At 45.9% G+C, this 18,319-nt stretch overlaps 1 long non-coding RNA gene and 1 pseudogene across 2 annotated transcripts in view; both read left to right on the top strand.

The window, feature by feature from the left end:
- Positions 1-7,387, top strand: part of LOC308640444 (chromodomain-helicase-DNA-binding protein 1-like) — a 51,727-nt pseudogene extending 44,340 nt beyond the window's left edge. Inside the window, exons 14-17 of the transcript XR_014024362.1 lie at positions 5,546-5,685; positions 6,448-6,657; positions 7,028-7,144; positions 7,373-7,387. The product of XR_014024362.1 is annotated as a chromodomain-helicase-DNA-binding protein 1-like (transcript). The remainder of the gene's footprint in view (positions 1-5,545; positions 5,686-6,447; positions 6,658-7,027; positions 7,145-7,372) is intronic.
- Positions 7,388-12,396: 5,009 nt separating this feature from the next.
- On the top strand, positions 12,397-17,701 carry LOC308640458. The gene is made up of 3 exons (XR_014020283.1): positions 12,397-12,464; positions 12,799-12,937; positions 17,600-17,701. It is a non-coding gene; the product is annotated as an uncharacterized lncRNA (long non-coding RNA).
- Positions 17,702-18,319: the final 618 nt, after the last annotated feature.

Raw genomic sequence — 18,319 nt, 5'->3', positions numbered from 1 at the left:
ACTCTGGTGTACAGGCATGTGAACAGAAGCTTTCATTTTCTGTTGGGTAAATTCTTAGGGGTGCCATTGCTGAGTCATAAGGTAACCATGTATGGAACCTTATAGGAAATTGCCATATTTGTCTTCCAAAACCACTGTACCATTCCTAATTTCTACCAGCAACATATGAGAATTCCAGTTGCTTCACATCCTTACCAACATTTGACACTGTCATTTGTTATTATCTTTTTATTGTAGTCTGTCTAATAAATGAGTAGTGGCATCTCATTAAGGCTCCAGGTTGTGTTTTATTAATGAGAAATGATGTTGAGCATATTTTCATGTCTTTTTGCCTATTGGTAGGTCTTTGGTAAAGTGTTTGCTCCAATATTTTGCCCATTTAAAAAAAAAATGAGTTGTTTCCTTAATGAATTTCAAGAGTTCTCTATACTGGACTCAGATTTATGTTTTACAAATCTTTTCAATAGGTGGCTTGTCACTTCATTTTCTTCATAGTATGTTCCAAAGAAGCAGAAGTTCTTAGTGCTGTTATTTTTCCAGTTCCAAGGATTGATGAAGGGTGCTCTACCATTGAGTGTTGTTGTTCATTCTACTTGGAACATCATGTCCTCTGTGAGGAACAGTTTCATTACATTCTTTCCAAGTTTCATTACATTCTTTCCAAACTGTGTGTCTTTGTTTCTTTTTCTTTTTAGTATTGAATAGGAATGAGAAGAGTGGGCATCTTTCCCATGGGATTCCTTTAGTATAGCAATCACGTGACTATAAAGACTCTTTCAGGAAGACTGGTGGGCAGCATCAGTGTGGGAGGGGAAGCTGCAGACCCCAAGGCAGCTGAACAGACAGAGGAGCCTGTCTGCTCATCACCTCCCATCCTTTTAGTCAGCACTCACCACTGCCATATGTGGTTCCCTCCCACCTGTGACTCTTGAGCTTGGCCTTTATTCCTCAGCCCTGTGGTCTGCCTGTCTTCTCTCCAGCTTCTAGTATCATTATTGAGTTTGCCTGGCAGCCTTTTCCCTCCCTCCATCCTGTGGTTCTTCCATCCCCAGGTCAGGCCATATGCCATTGCCCTTCCTCCTCTGCTCAGAGTGAGGCCCTCCATGTCCAGGATTCTCAAAGGACCTAAATGTGGTCTGCCCTCTGGGATTCACATATCAGGGCTCCTTTCCATTATTGGCAGCACCCATCTCAGGCACTGATCCCATGCTCCAACTTTACTCACTTTCTACTTTGCTCCCTGACTACAACTCCTCCTAGAGTCCCTTGCTTGGTAGTTGGTGGCAAGGACTCTGGAGCCAGACCTCATAAGTCCAAATCACAGCTCTACAACTGACCAGCAGGGAGACCTTGGGTAGCTACTTAGCCCCTTGTCAGTCAACTTCCCTATCTGTAAAACAGGGAATTGTGGGATAATTCATGTAAACTGCATAGAACAGTGGCTGTACCAGAAAGTATCCTATATGCTGAATACAGACCACAATAAATGTTGATGAGGATGTGGAGGAAAAGATACACTCATACACTGCTGGTGGGACTGCAAATTGGTGCAACCAATCTGGAAAGCAGTATGGAGATTCCTTACAAAACTTGGAATAGAACCACCATTTGACCCCGCTACCCCTCTCCTAGGTCTATACCCAAATGACTGAAAATCAGCATATTACAGACACAGCCACATCCATGTTTATAGAAGCTCAATTCACAATAGTTAAACTGTGGAAACAGCCTGGATGCCCGTTAATAGACGAACGGATAGAGAAACTGTGGTATATATACCTAATGGAATATTACTCAGCATTAAAAGAGAATAAAATTATGACATGTCCAGGTAAATGATTGGAGTTAGAGAATATCATGCTAAGTGAAGTAAGCCAATCCCCCAAAACCAAAGGCTGAATGTTCTCTCTGATAAGGAAAAATGGAGGGACTTTGATGAGACAAAGGGGAGGCAGATGTGAGGAGGGGGCATGGGGGTAGGAAAGATGGTGGAAGGAGAGGGACATCATTACCCTAGGTACATGTATGAATGCACATATGGTGTGACGCTGCATCAGGTACAAGCATAGAAATGTAAAGTTGTGCTACAATTGTGTACAATGAATTAAAATGCACTGTGCTGTCATATATACCTAATTAAAAACAAAACAAAACAAAAAAAGAAAACCTAAGGGTAGCATGGTCTGCTCCAAAGCTCAATAGACCCGGTAGTTATGATTCTAGTACCACTCCTGACCTTTTTCCATGACCCAATGCATGTCATCCCTTCTTCTGCTGCTAAAACAGAAATCGACATAAAATTTGAAGGTAGACTGTGACTCAAACATCATTGCATTCTCAGTAGAAACACAATTGACCAAGAGAAATCTGAAAAAACTGTTCAACATTACTAATCCTTAGAGAAATGCAAATTAAAATCATAATGAGATACCCTCTCACACCTATTAGAATGGCTATTATCAAAAAGACCAAAGAACCAGTGGCACATGACTTCATCCCAGTAACTCAGGAGGCTGAGGCGGGAGGATTATAAAGTCAAGGTAAACCGCAGCAACTTAGTGAGAACTGATCTCAGAATAAAACTTAAAAAGGTCTGCAGTTGTGTATCGGGGGAACATACACCAGGGTTCAAGCCGAGTATAAATAAAAGAAAAAGAAAGACAAGATATTAAGTACTGGTCTGGATGTGGAGAAACTAGAATTCTTGTAGAATGTTTGGTGGAATGTAAATTAGTATAGTCATTATGGAAATCAGTATGGAAAGTTTCTTTAAAAATTAAAAAAAGAGCTCAGTTGGTAGAGTGGTTGCCTTGCATGGACAAGGCCCTGGGTTCAATCCCAGCACCAAAAAAAAAACCAAAATTACCCTACGTTCCAGACATCCAACTACTTGGTATATATCCAAAGGAAATGGCATCAGTGTATTAATAGATATCTGCACCCCATGTTCATTGCAATAATATTCTCAGAACCTAGAAATGGGAAAAGCTGTGTCTATCAGTGGGTGAGTTGATACAGAAAATGTGGTTTAGAAATATAACGGGACACTATTTAGTCTATAAATAAAATTAGGAAATCCTGTCATTTGTGGCATTGAATGAGACCAAAGGACATTTTACTGGGGGAAATAAGCCAGGCACAGGGCAACTATCACATGATCTCACCTACATGTGGAATCTGTAAAAGTTGAACTCATAGAAAGAGAGAGCAGAATGGTGACTGCCAGGGGCCCAGGAGTGGCTGGGTGGTAGATGGGGGAGATGCTGGTTCCAGGAGGCCAAATTGCACTTAGATGACAGGGGATGAGTTTAAGGGATCTATTGTACAATAAGGTGACTACAGTTAATAATAACATACAACAGAATGAGTACAGTTGATAATGTTATATACACTGGAAAATGACTCAGAGAGTAGATTTTAAGGGTTCTCAACACAAAAAAAGAATATGAAATAATGTGTATGTATACATGTTTCACAATATGTTTTATGCCATAAATATGTAGAAATTATTATCATTATGTTATCATCATCATCATCATCAGGGATTGTACCGAGGGTTGCTTAACCATTGAGTCACATCCCCAGCCCATTTTATGTTTTATGTTGAGACAGAATTATGTCATAAAGCCCACCCTGGAAGTGAGGGGAAGTGGGAAGATATTTAGTTGGTAGATTGCTACCTCCTCCCCAAACTGGAGCTCTGTTACAACAAAAAGGAAGAAGTGGAGCTAGGGTAAGCGAGGAGCACTGCCTATTTCCATTAGCACTGGGCCTGAAAGGGGGATAACTAACCATCACCAAACTTCTCTCCATAAACCATATGACATGGTCTCTGTATTAGCTGCTTTCTGTTGCTCTAACAAAATACCCAAGAATGGGTACTTTATGAAGAGATGAGGTTTATTTAGCACAGAATCCAACATTTGGCAGCCCCTGAGACTGATCTTTGGTGAGAGTGATCACAACATGGTGAATGCCATCATGGTGGGAAGACATGCAAGGGGTCGAGACTGAATGGCCAGAAACTGGGGAGGATGAGTCTTGTTCTCTTTATAACACCCCCTCTCACAGGAACTAACAGGGACTCATGAGAAGTTCATTACTCCCTTCCAAGGGCCTCATCCCCAGTGGCCAAATTACCTCCCACTAGGCCCCACCTCTTGCAGGTTCTACCCCCTCAACACTGCCACACCGAGGACCTAGCCTCCAGCCTATGAACCTTTGGGGGATAAACTACATCCATCCTCACAAGATCCAACAAAGCCACATTGTAAGAGCAGGATGTCCCCGTCCAGAAATGTGTGAGGGCAGGGGAAGGTTGATATCAGTGGGCACAGGAAGCAGCCAGAGCCCCCATTCCGGAACCTCTCTGATGTCACACTTGTAGTCATGGTACTCTGGGTGCCAACCCAGGAGAAGGAGCAGTTGGCTCTCATTTGTTTGAGAGCAGGCATCGCAGCATGACTGAATCAGACGATTTATTGTCCCCACCCCCACTCCCAGCCAAATCCTGGCTACTCTCAAGCTTCTGGGCTTGTTTCACTGTGGCAGCCCTGGTGTCTCTAAGTGCTGTGTTCTTTACGTTTCCGTGAGTCTCTGGGCCAGCTGTCTGTTTCTCAAAAAGAGACAGAAGGGAAATAGACAGAGTGCAGAGGCAGGGAGGTGGAGGGAGGCCAGGAGGGGAAGGAGGATATTTAGTGGGGAGCACAGAGATGTGGGGAGCCTGAGGCTTTGGAGGACTGTGGGAGGCTGGTAATGCTGGTGACATTTGGTGGAGGGAATGGGGTCTGTCTCTAGCCTGGATATTCAGATCTGTCCTTAAGGTGTATGGGTCTGACCTCAGGTAAGCAGGGCCTCATGGGGGCTCTGGGTTGCCCCCAACTAGAACTGAGTCTGGTCCCCTGGTTTCAGAGGCCGAGCACTGGCGCAAGATGGAGAGTGGGCCTACCCAGTGGTCTCCGGACTTCTCTGCCTCCTGAGTTTGTACAGCCTCATTGGCATGAATTTTTCGGACCCAGGAATCTTACACAGAGGTAAGGCCTCAGACTCCTGGGAGAGGGAGGTGGCACCCCAAGGACTGGTGCCTACAGGGGTCATTTGTAAAGGGCTGACCCCACCTGTGGCCTCAGGATCCCTTCTTACCCTGTAATTATTACTTGGGCCTTGACACTTCATTTCCCAAACCAATGAAGTGTGAAAAACAGAATCCTGGAGGTTTTCCAGTTGCTTTAGAAGGGAGGACGGGGCAAGAGAGGCAGCAGGCTCTTCCAACCACGCAGTTCCCCCTTCCTCCTTCCCATTTCACACCCGACTCCAAGCACTGATCACTATTCCACACGGGGAGCTCCATGTAGAGCTCCTGTGGCTGGACAGCCCTTCTCTCTGACTGCCGCCCATCTGAGTGGTCAGCTTACTCAACAGGGACCGGGGTTCCCCTGCCCTCCTCCTCCCCACCTTCTTGATGCCCAGTGATGCTATGGGGCTGCTCCGAGCATCAGAGTGATACAAGGGCCTCCTCCACTTCCCACACCTCTCCCCCTACTAGGCGCCTTCGAGCAGTACCCTGAGACTGTATACATGGCCCAAGTGAATGGCAGGTTGTACCACATGCCGTGGTGTCCCACCTGTTATTTTCACCGCCTGCCCCGAACCTTCCATTGCGAAAGGTGTGACATCTGTGTGGAGGTGAGTGCTCCTCCTCCCTGTCCACTCACCAACCTATCTCCGGGCACCTGGCCAGGACCAGGAACCTCACATCATGAGTGGGCCAGGTGGGGGTATCAGACCATGTTCCCAGAGTGCTTCAAGTGGCTCTCAGCCACTGTTGGTCACTTATATATGTCATCACCTCTGTGTCTGCACCTGTCCTGGGAGGCTGGCCTTGTTTGCACAGGTGTGACATGCAAAGGGCATCCCCTCTGTGCTGAGCCTGGTGGAGTCAGGGGGAGGAAAGGCAGTGACTGTCCCCTCCCCTGGCTTGCTGATACTAGAGTCCCAGCTCTTTAGGCTGACTGCTGCCCTGTCCTGGGGATCTTTGCCTGTCTTTGTCTGGGTGTCCCAGTTGGAGGGTTTCCTGGGTTCTGAGTGCGTTTCTCTGATGTGCCCACCCTGCTCAGGTTCACAAGTGCAGACAGCCAGTAGTGGAAGGGCATTTTTTCATCCTTATCCAGTACTTGAGGAAATGGAGGCCCAGAGTTTTCATGTCCTGGTCCACGTGACACCAGGCAGGTCTTGTCTCTAAAGACCTCACTCAGGACAGGTGACTTGATGAGCCATGGGGTCCTAACTGTGCTCTCACCATGGAAATGCCAGGTTCTCACTGAGATGGGAACCCTTATGTAAGGTCAAGAGCAGGCGGCCTAGAGGGCTGCGCAGGGGAGGCCCCAGGATTAGGGGGTGATGGAGGCCATTCCAGAAGGACCCTCAGACCTGCCTCCTCTCCCCTAGGAGTTCGACCACCATTGCAGGTGGGTGAATAACTGCGTGGGGCACCGAAACATCCAGCTCTACCTGCTACTCCTCGTGTCCCTGTGCCTCTGTCTGGGTACCGTGCTGGCCACCTGTGTGGTTTTCATCATACGCAGGAGGAACATGGCGTTTTTGGACAAAACCATGACGTATCCACACAGTCCCAAGGGCCCACACTGGGAAGAGCTGGTGCGGTGGGGAGGGAGGGTCAGGGTGACAGGGGAGGGGCTGAGGTGGACGGGGCTAGAGGGAGAAGTCACTGGGGAGGACCTGTGAAGGACATTTGGAAGGCCAGTGGGGTCAGGGACATGGGCGGGGTAGGATGCCTGTGAAGTTAAGAATCTAGGGGCCCACAGAGTAGGGTAATGAAAGTTGAAAAAGGACAGGTGGGAGGACAGTGTGGTGGAGGGAGGTTTCCTTTGGGTGTATTGGACTAACTGTCCAGTACAGGGAGGGAGAGCAGTGGGCGGTGCTAGCTGGGGCAGGAGGGAGGGAAGGAGGGAGCAGTGGGGTTGAAAGCGGGGCCAGGGAGGAGCTCTTCCATGGCTTCCCTTCTTAGCCTGTGCACAGCATCCTAGTGGCTGTACCTGCTGGGGCCCTCCTGGTCCCGCTCATCCTGCAATTGTTCATCAAGGCAGTGACGGTGGGCACCGCCAGGCGACCCTATGAGGAGAAGGTAAGCGGTGAGTGCGTGTGCCTTTGGCTGTGTGGAGGCATCTTGCACCTCTTCAATTAGACACTTTGTGCGCTTTCTCCACTGCCCTTGGCCCTGATGATGCCTCATGAGTCCTTCCAGACCCACCTCTGAAGATGCAGCTCAGATATTCCTATACCCTGGAGCTTGGGGCCATTCTGCCTCCTGGGTGCATTGCATTGAAAGCCTACTGTGTGCTGGGTGTTCTAGGTGGTGGTTATTTGAGGGATCGGTGTAGGGGTGAGTAAGTACATCGTGCACTTGTGTTGATAAGCAACCTGCCATCAGAATAACACCGGGAGACACCAGGAACACTCTGAGAGAGGGGTCAGTCCTGAGTGGTGTAGCCGACTGGAAGAGACTGGGAGTTTGGCGAAGCCCACGCTGTAGAGGAGAACATGCCACTCTCTGTCCTAGGTGTGCTTTTGGAGAGGCAGACAGGAGGGCATTGACTGTGAGAGGTACAATTTTGTAGAAAGGCACAGAAATCTGAAAGTAGGGGGTTAACAGAATGATGAAGAAATGGATCTAGTTCAAGCACAAGGTGACATGGGCAATGAGGTTGACCCCATGGGGGTCAAGATTAGAAAGGCCCAGAAAGCCAAGCGTGGAATTCCGTTTGGAAGAAGTGGAAACCTGGGAGCCATGGTAAAAGTTTGTAAAAATGTCATTCATTGAGGGGTAATTACAACCAGTAAAATTCACCCTTTTTAGTCTATAGTTAGGGATTTTGACAAATGACGTCGTGTATTCTCCACCAAGATCAAGGTTAACCAGTTTCATTACCCAGAAAATCCTTTCATCTCTTGTTGTCATTTTCTCTCCCTGAGTCCTTGTGGTTTTTCTCTTTCCGGAATCATGCATAAATGGTGTTGTGGGCTTTCTAGTCTGGCTTCATTCACTGAGCATTTGAGATTCAACTATGTAGTTGCTCACATCAGTTGTTTATTGTCTTTTGTTTCTGTGTAGTATTGTATTTCCCTACAGACTATTTGTACATTCACCAATTGAAGGATTTTTTTACTTTGCATCTAGGTTTTGGCAGAATTTTTGTTTTGTTTTTGTACCAGGGATTGAACCCAGAGGTGCTTAACCACTGAGCAACAATCCCAGCCTCACCCACCCCCACCCCCATTACCCTTATGTTTTCTTTTTGAAAAATTTTTAAAATTTTGAGAAAGGGTCTTACTAAGTTGCTAAAGGCTTTCCTAAGTTACTGAGGCTTTGAACTTGTCACCCACTTGACTTAGCCTCCCAAGCCATTAAAGTCATGGGGAACTGTGCCCAGCCAGTTTCAGGCAGTTATAAATAAGGCTGCTACAACAACCATTGATGCATAGACATGTGGACATAAGTTTTCATTTCTGTTGGGTAAATTGTTAAGGGTAGCATTGCTGAGTCATAAGATAAACATATGGGACGTTTTAGAAAACAACTCTACTCTTTCTATTTTGTACCAGCAATGAATGAGAATTCCAGTTGCTCCACATCCTCACTAGCATTTGACACTGTCATTGGTCACTATTCTTTTTTGTTTTCAAATTGTACCCTGTCTAATAAATGAGTAGAGGTATATCACTAGGGCTCCACTCTGTATTTTCCTAATGACTAATGATGTTGAGCATATTTTCGTGTCTTATAAGCCATGAGTATATTGATGGTGAAGTGTTTGCTCCAAACTTTTGCCTATTAAAAAAAAAACTGTGTTTTTTTCTTATTGAGTTTCAGGAGTTCTCTATACTGGATTATGTGTTGCAAATCTTTTCTTGCAATTCATGGCTTGACATTTCATTTTCTTCATCGCATCTTCCAAAGAGCAGGAGTCCTTAGTGTTGATGTTTTTCCAGCACTGAGGATCGAACCAGGGGTGCTCAACCACTGAGCTGCTTCCCCAGCATTCGTTGTTGTTCACTCTGAATGGAACCTCATGTCCTGTGGAGCAGTTTCATTGCTTTCTTCCCCATCTGTGTCTTTATTGCTTTTTCTTTGAGCATCCAGTAGGAATGATAGGAGTGGGCATCTTTGCCCTGGGATTCCTTTAGTATGGCAATCACTTAACTAAAGTCTCTTTCAGGAAGACTGGTGGGCAGCATCAGTGGGGGAGGGGAAGTTGCAGACCCTGAGGCAGCTGAACAGACAGAGGAGCCTGTCTGCTCATAACCTCCCATCCTTTTAGTCACCACCCCACCACTGCCATATTTGGTTCCCTCCCACCTGTGACTCCTGTGCTTGGCCCTTATTCCTCAGCCCTATGGTCTGCCTGTCTTCTCCTGTCTCCAGCTTCTATTATCATCATTGAGTTTGCCTGGCAGCCTTTTCCCTTTCTCCATCCTGTGGTTCTTCCAGCCATAGATCAGGCCATAGGCCATCGCCCTTCCTCCTCTGCTCAGAATGAGGCCTTCCAAGTCCAGGATCCCCAAGTCTCAAGGGACCGAAATGTGGTCTGCACTCTAAGATTCACCAGACAGGGCTCCTTTCTATTCTTGGCAGCACTAATTTCAGGCACTGATCCCATGCTCCAACTTTCACTCCCACCATACTCCATTCCCTGACTTCAACTCCTCCTAGACTCACTTGCTTGGTGGTTGGTGGCAAAGACTCTGGTGAAGACCACATAAGTTCAAATCGCAGCTCTAGAACTGACCAGCAGGGAGACCTGGGGTATGCTACTCAGCCCCTGGTCACTCAATTTCTCTATCTGTAAAACAGGGAATTATGGGTTAATTCATGTAAACCTCATAGAACAGTGACTGGTACCAGAGAGTGCCCTGTGTGCTGCTGTTACATCACTACCGTTCCTTCCCATGGTCATCTACACATGTTTGTGCTCAGATTAAAAGACATACAAGTCCCAGCCTTAACATCCCAGGCCTCTACTCCACCTGTTGTATGTTCTGGGCCTTATTTCCTGACAGAGTTGACCTTGTTCACTAGCCTCCCCTTCACTTCCTGGCCCAAGTCAGCCCAGCCCTTGCTGTCAGGATGATGCTCTCATTAATGGCCAAATTCAGCAGACATCTTCAGACTACTCTCTCTGGTCTAGACACAGCCTCTGAAACCAGAAGTCGCTGTCTCAGCACTTAACTCTCTGGGCTTCTCCTCTGCATGTACCTGGGTGGTGTGAGCTGGGTTGCCTACATGGTTCCCATGATACTCACTCTCTGCTCTTCCCTTTCCACTCCCCTTGGTGCACAGGGCCTTGGGTTGCAGCTGCCCTCACCCACTGAAAGTAGGCTGGCCATGCTGTTTGTGGTGTGCTTTCCATCCCCAGTGCAGTGACTGGGCTTTGGTTTTTTGCTACTCGGTATTAAACCAAGGGGCACTTTACCACTGAGCTACATTCCCAGTCCCTGCTCCTTTTTATTATGAATCAGGGTCTCACTAGGTTGCTGAGGCTGGTCTCAGACCTGCCTCAGTTTCCCAAGTCACTGGGATTACAGGTGTGTGCCACCGTGCCTGGTTGGACAGAAGCATTTTTGATGCCCTGAAATATTTCTGATGGGGGTGCATCTCAGTGGTAGAGTGTGTGCTTAGCATGTGCAAGGCCCTGAATTCTTCAATTCCCAGCACACAGAGAAAAGACATCTGAATTAATGAGTGAACCATCAAACAGAAGAACCAACATTTGGGGATAGAAGGAAAGAGGAAAGGAACAGAGAAGAATGGTGTCCTGACCCCCCAGGATAAGGGGAAGAAGGAGAGGCAGCAGGAAGTTGGGCAGAAGATGGGGCAAGAAGAAGATGCTGCTGGATTTTGGTCCTGTGGAGTGTGAGGGTGTTTGAGACACAGTATTGGAGCAGGAGCCCCAAGAGTGAAGCCAGTGAGAGAGGCTTGTCTGGGTGCCTCAGAGCTGTTGGATTCGACTTGTGTGTGATAGGGTTCCATGTTGGGGGGAGGATGGTATTCACATTTACTGCTCAGTTCTTCGAAATTTACTATCATTCCTTAAACATTTTCTATACTTTATGTACGATCAATATTTCCTACACATGATATAAATCTAATCAAATATTCTTTCTCTAAGTTTAAAGGTTCTGTAATATTTTAATGCTCCGCTATTAATTAATTTATTTCTTCTGGTACTAGGGATTGAACCCACAGGTGCTTTACCACCAAAGCTGCATCCCTAATCCTTGCTCTATTTTGTTTTGAGATAGGGTGTCACTAAATTGTTGAGGGCCTTGCTAAGTTGTTGAGACTGGCCTTGAACTTGTGATCCTCCAGCCTCAAAATCCCAATTCCCTGGGGTTACAGGTGTGTGCCACTGTACCTGGTGGTATACTCATTTCTTAAGTACTGTGAACACCTTAAAGGAGGCAGAACCTCATAGAGGACATTGATTCGAGTTGCTTTTTGGACATATTCCAGAGCTGTTCTGATGTGGAATTGTCTTTCCTTCAGGGGAGGAGAGTGTTGAAGAAGAAAGTCTTCATGTGTAGGCCATTGGAGACTTGGGGTGGATAGAGGTGCTGCTGGGCCACTTTACATTCTAACAGAGTATTTGCTACCTAAAGCTCATGAAGTTGGGGTGAAACTCAACCTGTTCTGGAAGGAGGAGTGGTCGAGGCTGATGGATGGGCTCAGGGGAAAGAGAAAGTAGAATAAGGGAGAGGAGAAGCCAGTCAGAGTCCTGGGAAGGACATGACCTTTCCTGCTTTGTGTACTGAAGGTCTTCAGCTCAGATTTTCCTGGGAAATCTGATTTTTGACTAGGGAAATATGTCTGGGCATCCCCTGCTGCCACTGGTCTCCCAGATAGTGAAACTCAATGAAGGTAGATTTTTAGAAAAATCGAGAGGTAAGAGAGTCAAGTGGGAGTGGGGTGGTGACACCATCTTTGGATCAGTTGAGCAGAACAGCACGAGACAGATCTTAAAAGGTACTTGGAAGGATGAGGTGAGAGGACAGGTGAGGCCAATGGAGACACAGCAAGGATCCTGCAAAAGGAAGCACTAGGGGTTGAGAGCCCTGAGAAGGCAGGAGAGGTGGGTGCTGGGTCAGCACTGTCTGGGGACAGCTGCTCACAAGTGGGTCGAGGGAGGTCACGCTTCCTGGGAGCCTGGGAGGGCAGGAGGCCCTGGGTCACTCTTGGGCACCCCTGTACCTAGAGCCTGGCCACAGGCCCAGGTTGAGCCCTGGATTAACTGACCAACTTAGCGAGGGTCCCTGGGAGATGGCCGTGCCCAGTCCTGCTGATTCTGAGCTCCTCTTCCCTTCCTCATCTCCCTCCAGTATGACAAGGCATTCAATGTGGGCTGCCCAAGAAACTGCTACATCGCACTATGTGCACCCCTGGGACCCAAGTGAGTTGGTAAACCAAGGGCTCAAGTGGTGGACACTGGGGCTGGTGGGGTGGGGTGAAGCTGGGTCTAGTTCCCTGATCCCTGTCCCCAGCTCCCAGCCTTAACACTCCCTGTTCCTTTCTTTTGGGGTTTTCTCCAGGGCACTCTGGGAGTTTTTGGGAATTTCACTCTTCCTTGGTGTTGTAGGTTCTTGCCCCAAGAATTGTGCTCGAGGGGAATGGCAGCCTGGATAAGGCTCCTGGGCTCTGTGCTTTCCCAGCTGAGGGTGAGAGTGGTCAGGGAGACCAGGCCAAGGTGGGTAGTGACTCCTTGCATTTGGCCTGTTGATTCCCAGGTACATGTCCGAGGCGGTCTGCCTTCAGGTGGACGAGGGGACCAACTGGGGGCCAAAAGAACACCTTAAAGACCTCCTTTGGCCCAGGTCTGCCACTCAGGCCCCCCCAAGGAGTGGCAAGGCTGCACCTGTACAGAAGGTAAGGAGTATCGGGTGTGCTTTGAACCATGAGGGTCTGTGGTTGCACATGTGTTGGGGGAAGCCCTCATGTGGGGCAGGCCCTGGAGCTGAAGCACTTGGAGCATAAGGAGTGGGATTATGGACCTGGAGGGTGCAGGGTCCAGGTCACAGGGCTTCAGAGCACACCCAGGTGTCCCTGAATAGAGAAAGAGAAAAGACTGAAACACACTTTCTGGTTGGCTTTGTGCCCGTCCTTACTTTTTTGGTCCCCAGTTTCCTCATCTATTAATGAGGACTGAGACTAGTCCAGTAGTTTATGTTTTAAAGAAAATTCTGTTTCTTTTATGTGTGTGTGTGTGTGTATGTGTGTTGTTTGTGTGTGTGTGTATGTATGTACATATATAAATATCAGTTGTAGATGGACACATTTATTTTATTTGTTTATTTTTATGTGGTGCCATGGATTGAACCTAGTTCCTCATGCATGCTAGGCAAGCACTCTACCCCAGAGCCACAACCCCAGCACTCCAGATTCTTTATTTATGGAAATTTTTGACATACAATGTGAAACATTTGTGTGAAACATTAGGTGTACAGTGGGGTGTGCTTGATGCTGAGGGCCATTGCCAAGTAGGAATGACACATCAAAATTTCCTTGCTAGTGTACCCCATGTTAAATGGATTTCGCTGTTGACATTGCATGTAAGGTGACCTTGCTCAAGGACCAAGGCGGATCCAGGTTTAGAGCTGATCAGGTTTGAGGAAGTATCCCGGTCCTTGGGTTTAGGGCGTTCCCGGTTTAAGACAATAGGGGTTTTAGGGAAGTTGGAGGTTGAAGATTATTGCTGCCGGGATTAGGGTGTTCCTGCTGCTTGTTCCCGTTGAGATTCAAATGGGATATTGGAAAAAAAGCCTCGTGGAGTAGGTGAATTGGGCAGCAGAACTGGATTTCCCCAGAACGTGTGTGTAGAGGCCGGTGTGAGTTCGGTGTGAGAATTGCTGTTTGAATCTACAAAGCTGTGTGGTGGCTCGTGATTCTGTGCCCAGCCAAGACTGTGGCAGGGGTGGGTAACCCACAGTGCCCCCCATGGTCCCTTGCCGTGATGTGGTGTCAGCCCTCTCCCTTGTCCTGCCTCTAGGCATCCAGGGACTTGACTGTGAGCTGTGGGGTGGAGGTTAGGGAGAACCCCATGTACTGACTCTGTTTTTAGCTTCTCATCAGCCCAGTGGTGCATTGGGAGGCTTCCAAGGGAGGCTTGACCTCCTATTCTCCCTTCACACCCAGCAATGCCAGGACATGCACCAGAAGTTCATCTCCTGACCCCCATGTGGGGGTCTCTTGTTCCTGAGCCCTCACTCCCCTGTTGAGAGTGCCAAGACCCCCATGTCTGTTATATACACATATTTTGTGCTGCTTCCTATGGCAGCTGTGCCTATGTGTCCTAGGTTCAGGGAAGTGTGGGTGGAGGCTCTGAGGGGCTGGGACAGAGCCCTCCTGGAAGGGAAGATCCTTGCTCTCTGGAGAATCAAGCTCAGGAACCAACACTGCCTGACTCTTTGCCCTTGGGCAAGACTTTCAGCATGTCTCTCATCCTTAAAATGTGGCAACAGTAATAATCACAGTGACTGACCTGGATGGCTTCCTGGCAAGGGCTGCAGATGGATAATACCCACGAGCGTGGATAATACCAAGTGCGCCGGAAAAGATTTCATATAATAGGAAGGGAACTTGTTTATTATGAGTCCTAATAGGGTAGTAGATTACTCAGAAATTACAAAGTTTCAGTTAAACATGAGTAAGTTTTGGAGATATAATGGTCAATAAGGTTGTTCCAGTTAATTTACTGCACACTTGAAAACTGATAATACAGTTGGGTACAGGGGTGCCCATCTATAAGCCCAGCTACTCAAGAAACTGAGGCAGGAGTATCACAAGTCAAGGATCAGTAACTTAAAGAGAATTGTTTTCTGTATCAATAAAAAAAAGTTTTGGGCATGTAGGTCAATGATAACAATTCAATCCTCAGATGTGGAAAAGGAAAGAAAAATTGACCATCAGTTTTGTGGGTTTTCTGTTTGTTTGAGGTGGAGTTCCCAGTATGTTGGCCAGGCCAGTCTTGAACTTCTGAGGTCAAGCAAAACCTCCTATGTCAGTGTGCTGAGTCCTGGAAGGCAGGTGTGCACCACTGGACTGGCTAGAAAAGGGATTGTAAATTGGGTTTGGTGGCACATGACAAATTCCAGCAAGTCAGGAACTGAGGCAGCTTTAGGCCAGCCTCTGCAATTAGCAAGACTGTATCTCAAAATAAGAAGAGCTAGGGAAAAAGCCAAGTGGTAGGATGTCCTTAGGATCAACCCCCCAGTGCTGGGGGAAAGTGTGTGTGTATACACACACACACACACACACACACACACACACACACACACACATAGATATAAAGATATATACACACACATATATATATTTCATTATATAGAAGGATTAGGAGATTTTAGATTTCTGCTTTGGAGCTAGTATGAATAAGCATGAAAACTCATTTCCTTGAGCATGCTAGGCAAGAGCTCTACCATTGAGCCACACCAGAGACCTTACATTTAAATTTGGGTTATTTTCTCACTGTTAGTTATTAGAGTACCCCACTTTTATCTCTTTTTTTTCCATTTTTTGGGGCGTGAGGTGGGGCTTCCTCTGATGCTCAGACTGGTCTCAAATTTGTGGGCTGCAGTGACTCTCCTGCTCCTGATTTCTGAGCAGGGGGGATTACAGGTGCAAGCCACCACACTTGGCTGTACAATCTCATATTGATAAGACATTTTACATGTGATAGGAATCCCAGAATAAAAAACAGCAATTTAAGATGACAGGGCATAGTGAAGTCTGCCTATCATCCCAGTAGCTCAGGAAGCTGAGGCAGAAGGATCATAAGTTTGAGACCAGCCTGGGCAGTTTTAGCAAACCCTATCTCAGAGTAAAAAGGCTGGGAATGTAGCTCAGTGGTATAATGCTCCTGGCTTCAATACCTAGTACTTCCAAAAACAAATTAAAGAATAAAAACATTAGGGCTGGGGATATGGCTCACTGTTACAGTGCTTGCCCAGCACACATGAAGTCCTGGATTAGAGCCTTAGCACTACATAAAAATAAATAAAATAAAGGTATTGTGTCCATCTACAACTAATACTTTTTTAAATAAACATGAAAGCTGGGCTTTGTGGCACATGCCTGTATTTCCAGCTACTCTGCAGACTGATACATAAAGATCACTTGAGTCCATGAGTTTGAGATAAGCCTGGGGAAAATGGTGAGACCATAAATCCCGCATAATAATAGTAATAATGATCATAATAATAATAATAATAACTTGTGTAGCCAAGCATGTTGGTTCACCCCTGTAATCCCAGAGGCTCCAGGTAGTGGTAGGATGATCACAGATTAGATGCAGATGTTGGGGTCTTAACCAGACTCTTGTCCCAAATTTGCAAAAGGGTAGAGGGACTGGGGATGAAGCTCAGTGTTAAAGCACCCCTGGATTCAGTCCCCAGTCCAGCAGATGGGGGAGGAAAAAAGCCAATTTGACTCCATAACATTAAGACCTTGGGACTACAGGTAACTTGTGGTAATGTTTAGCAGGTGCTTACCAGCTTGATGCCCTGGGTTTAATCCCAAATACCAAACAGCAAAAAAAAAAAAAAAAATTAAAAACCCTTTATGTGTATATCCCAAATCACAAATGAATATGTTACTTTTTAACATACATACATTTTGACTCAGAAATGTAATATTTAGCATGTGTGTCCTTGGGGAACCAGAGAACAGCACATATTATGGGTTTTGTCCCATTATTTATCTAGCAAAATGTATTAAAAAATCAACTCAAATATCATTAGTAGTAAATTGGTTAAAAATATGGCATGACCATGTAATGTACTACTAGATTATTTGAAATGAATTTAGGGGAAAAAACTGTAATGTATTGCTGGGTTCAGTGGAGCATGATTGTAATCCTAGCAGTTTGTGAGGCTGATTAAGGATGTTTGCAATTCAAAGCCAGACTCAGCAACTAAGCAAGGAACTAAGCAATTTAGTGGGACCCCTGTCTCAAAAAATAAAAAGGCTGAGGGTATAGCTGAGTGGTTGAGTGCCCCTGAATTAAATCCCTGGTACTCCTCCTCCTCCCCACCAAAAAAGATCTGAAACAGTAATCACTGTATAAAGTGGGTTCTTGGTTTCAAAACCCTACATTTGTATTCCCTGAATTACTGAGGTTGGAATGGGCCTGCCATCCTGTGTTCTCTGTCTAAAGCCTAGAGCAGAACCAGACATAAGAAAGGATCCTTCTTTCTGTTTGCTGTCTCCTGACTTTTGCTCTTGGCTTAAGCCTTTTCAATTAGGAGCTACTCTTGTAGGTGATGAACAAGAGGAAATACAGGTTTGACACTTCTGTCCCTCTCCCCAAACAAACCCAGCACTCCATTCCCATCCCTCTGTTTGGATCTTTCCTGTTGATTTACAAAATAAATATGGAAAAGTAGAGTATTAGAAAATGAGACCATTTAGAATTTAGTCAAATCTAAAATTATGTGTATGGGTTTGTTTTATGTATGTTGATGTTTATCTCTGAAAATTGATAGTATTAGAGCAATTCAAACCACAACTCATGTCTGAATTTCTCTTTGATAGGGCATGCCAGAGCAGGGGGCTCAGTTGCCACAAACCTTCAGGATCCTCAAAGGAAAGCCAACAGAGCATCCTCTAGCTGTGCGGGGTGTCAACAAGTATTATAACGCCAACACCTTGAAAAAGAAAAATCACAGATTTCCTCCTACTGGTGAGACATCAGACAGTGGTAAAAGACTGAATCCCATGGAAACTTGGCTAAACTGTATTGTTCCTATTTCTCCTACATAGATACTCTTTTAATCAACTGTCGGGATGTCTCTTGAACATCATCTGGAGATTGAGGATTTCATTGATCTCATAATTTTGTTAGAAATGGAATTGGATCTGTTACATAGTTTTCCATATTTCTTATACATTTTAATACAACATGGTAGTGGGATTCACTCTTGTTCCATGTTGTTACATTTACTTGGTTTTTTTTTTCCTCCTCACGGGTTTAAATGATTTTTAGTCGAGAAGGAAAAATTGTGGATTGCTAGACATGTTTATGCTAGAGATATGTTTATTGTCAGTGGCCTAGAAGGAATTTTTGCTTTATAAATGCATAGACCTTGAAATAAAAAGTATTTTCTATTCAAAAATTACATGCAAATACATAAAAATAAATACCTTACCTCAAAGGATTTATTCCTCAGAATTAGAATCTAAGTGGGTAAGAGTTGAAGTATACTGGATTTTTAAAAACAGTTTGTGTAAGGCAGCATGGGAATGAAGTCCACG

This window comes from Spermophilus citellus, assembly GCF_964194105.1.
Source record: "Spermophilus citellus genome assembly, contig: SCAFFOLD_58, whole genome shotgun sequence".
Classification (NCBI taxonomy): domain Eukaryota; kingdom Metazoa; phylum Chordata; class Mammalia; order Rodentia; family Sciuridae; genus Spermophilus; species Spermophilus citellus.
The sequence above is the reverse complement of the archived record's forward strand: the minus strand, read 5'-3'. Positions and strand labels throughout refer to the sequence as shown.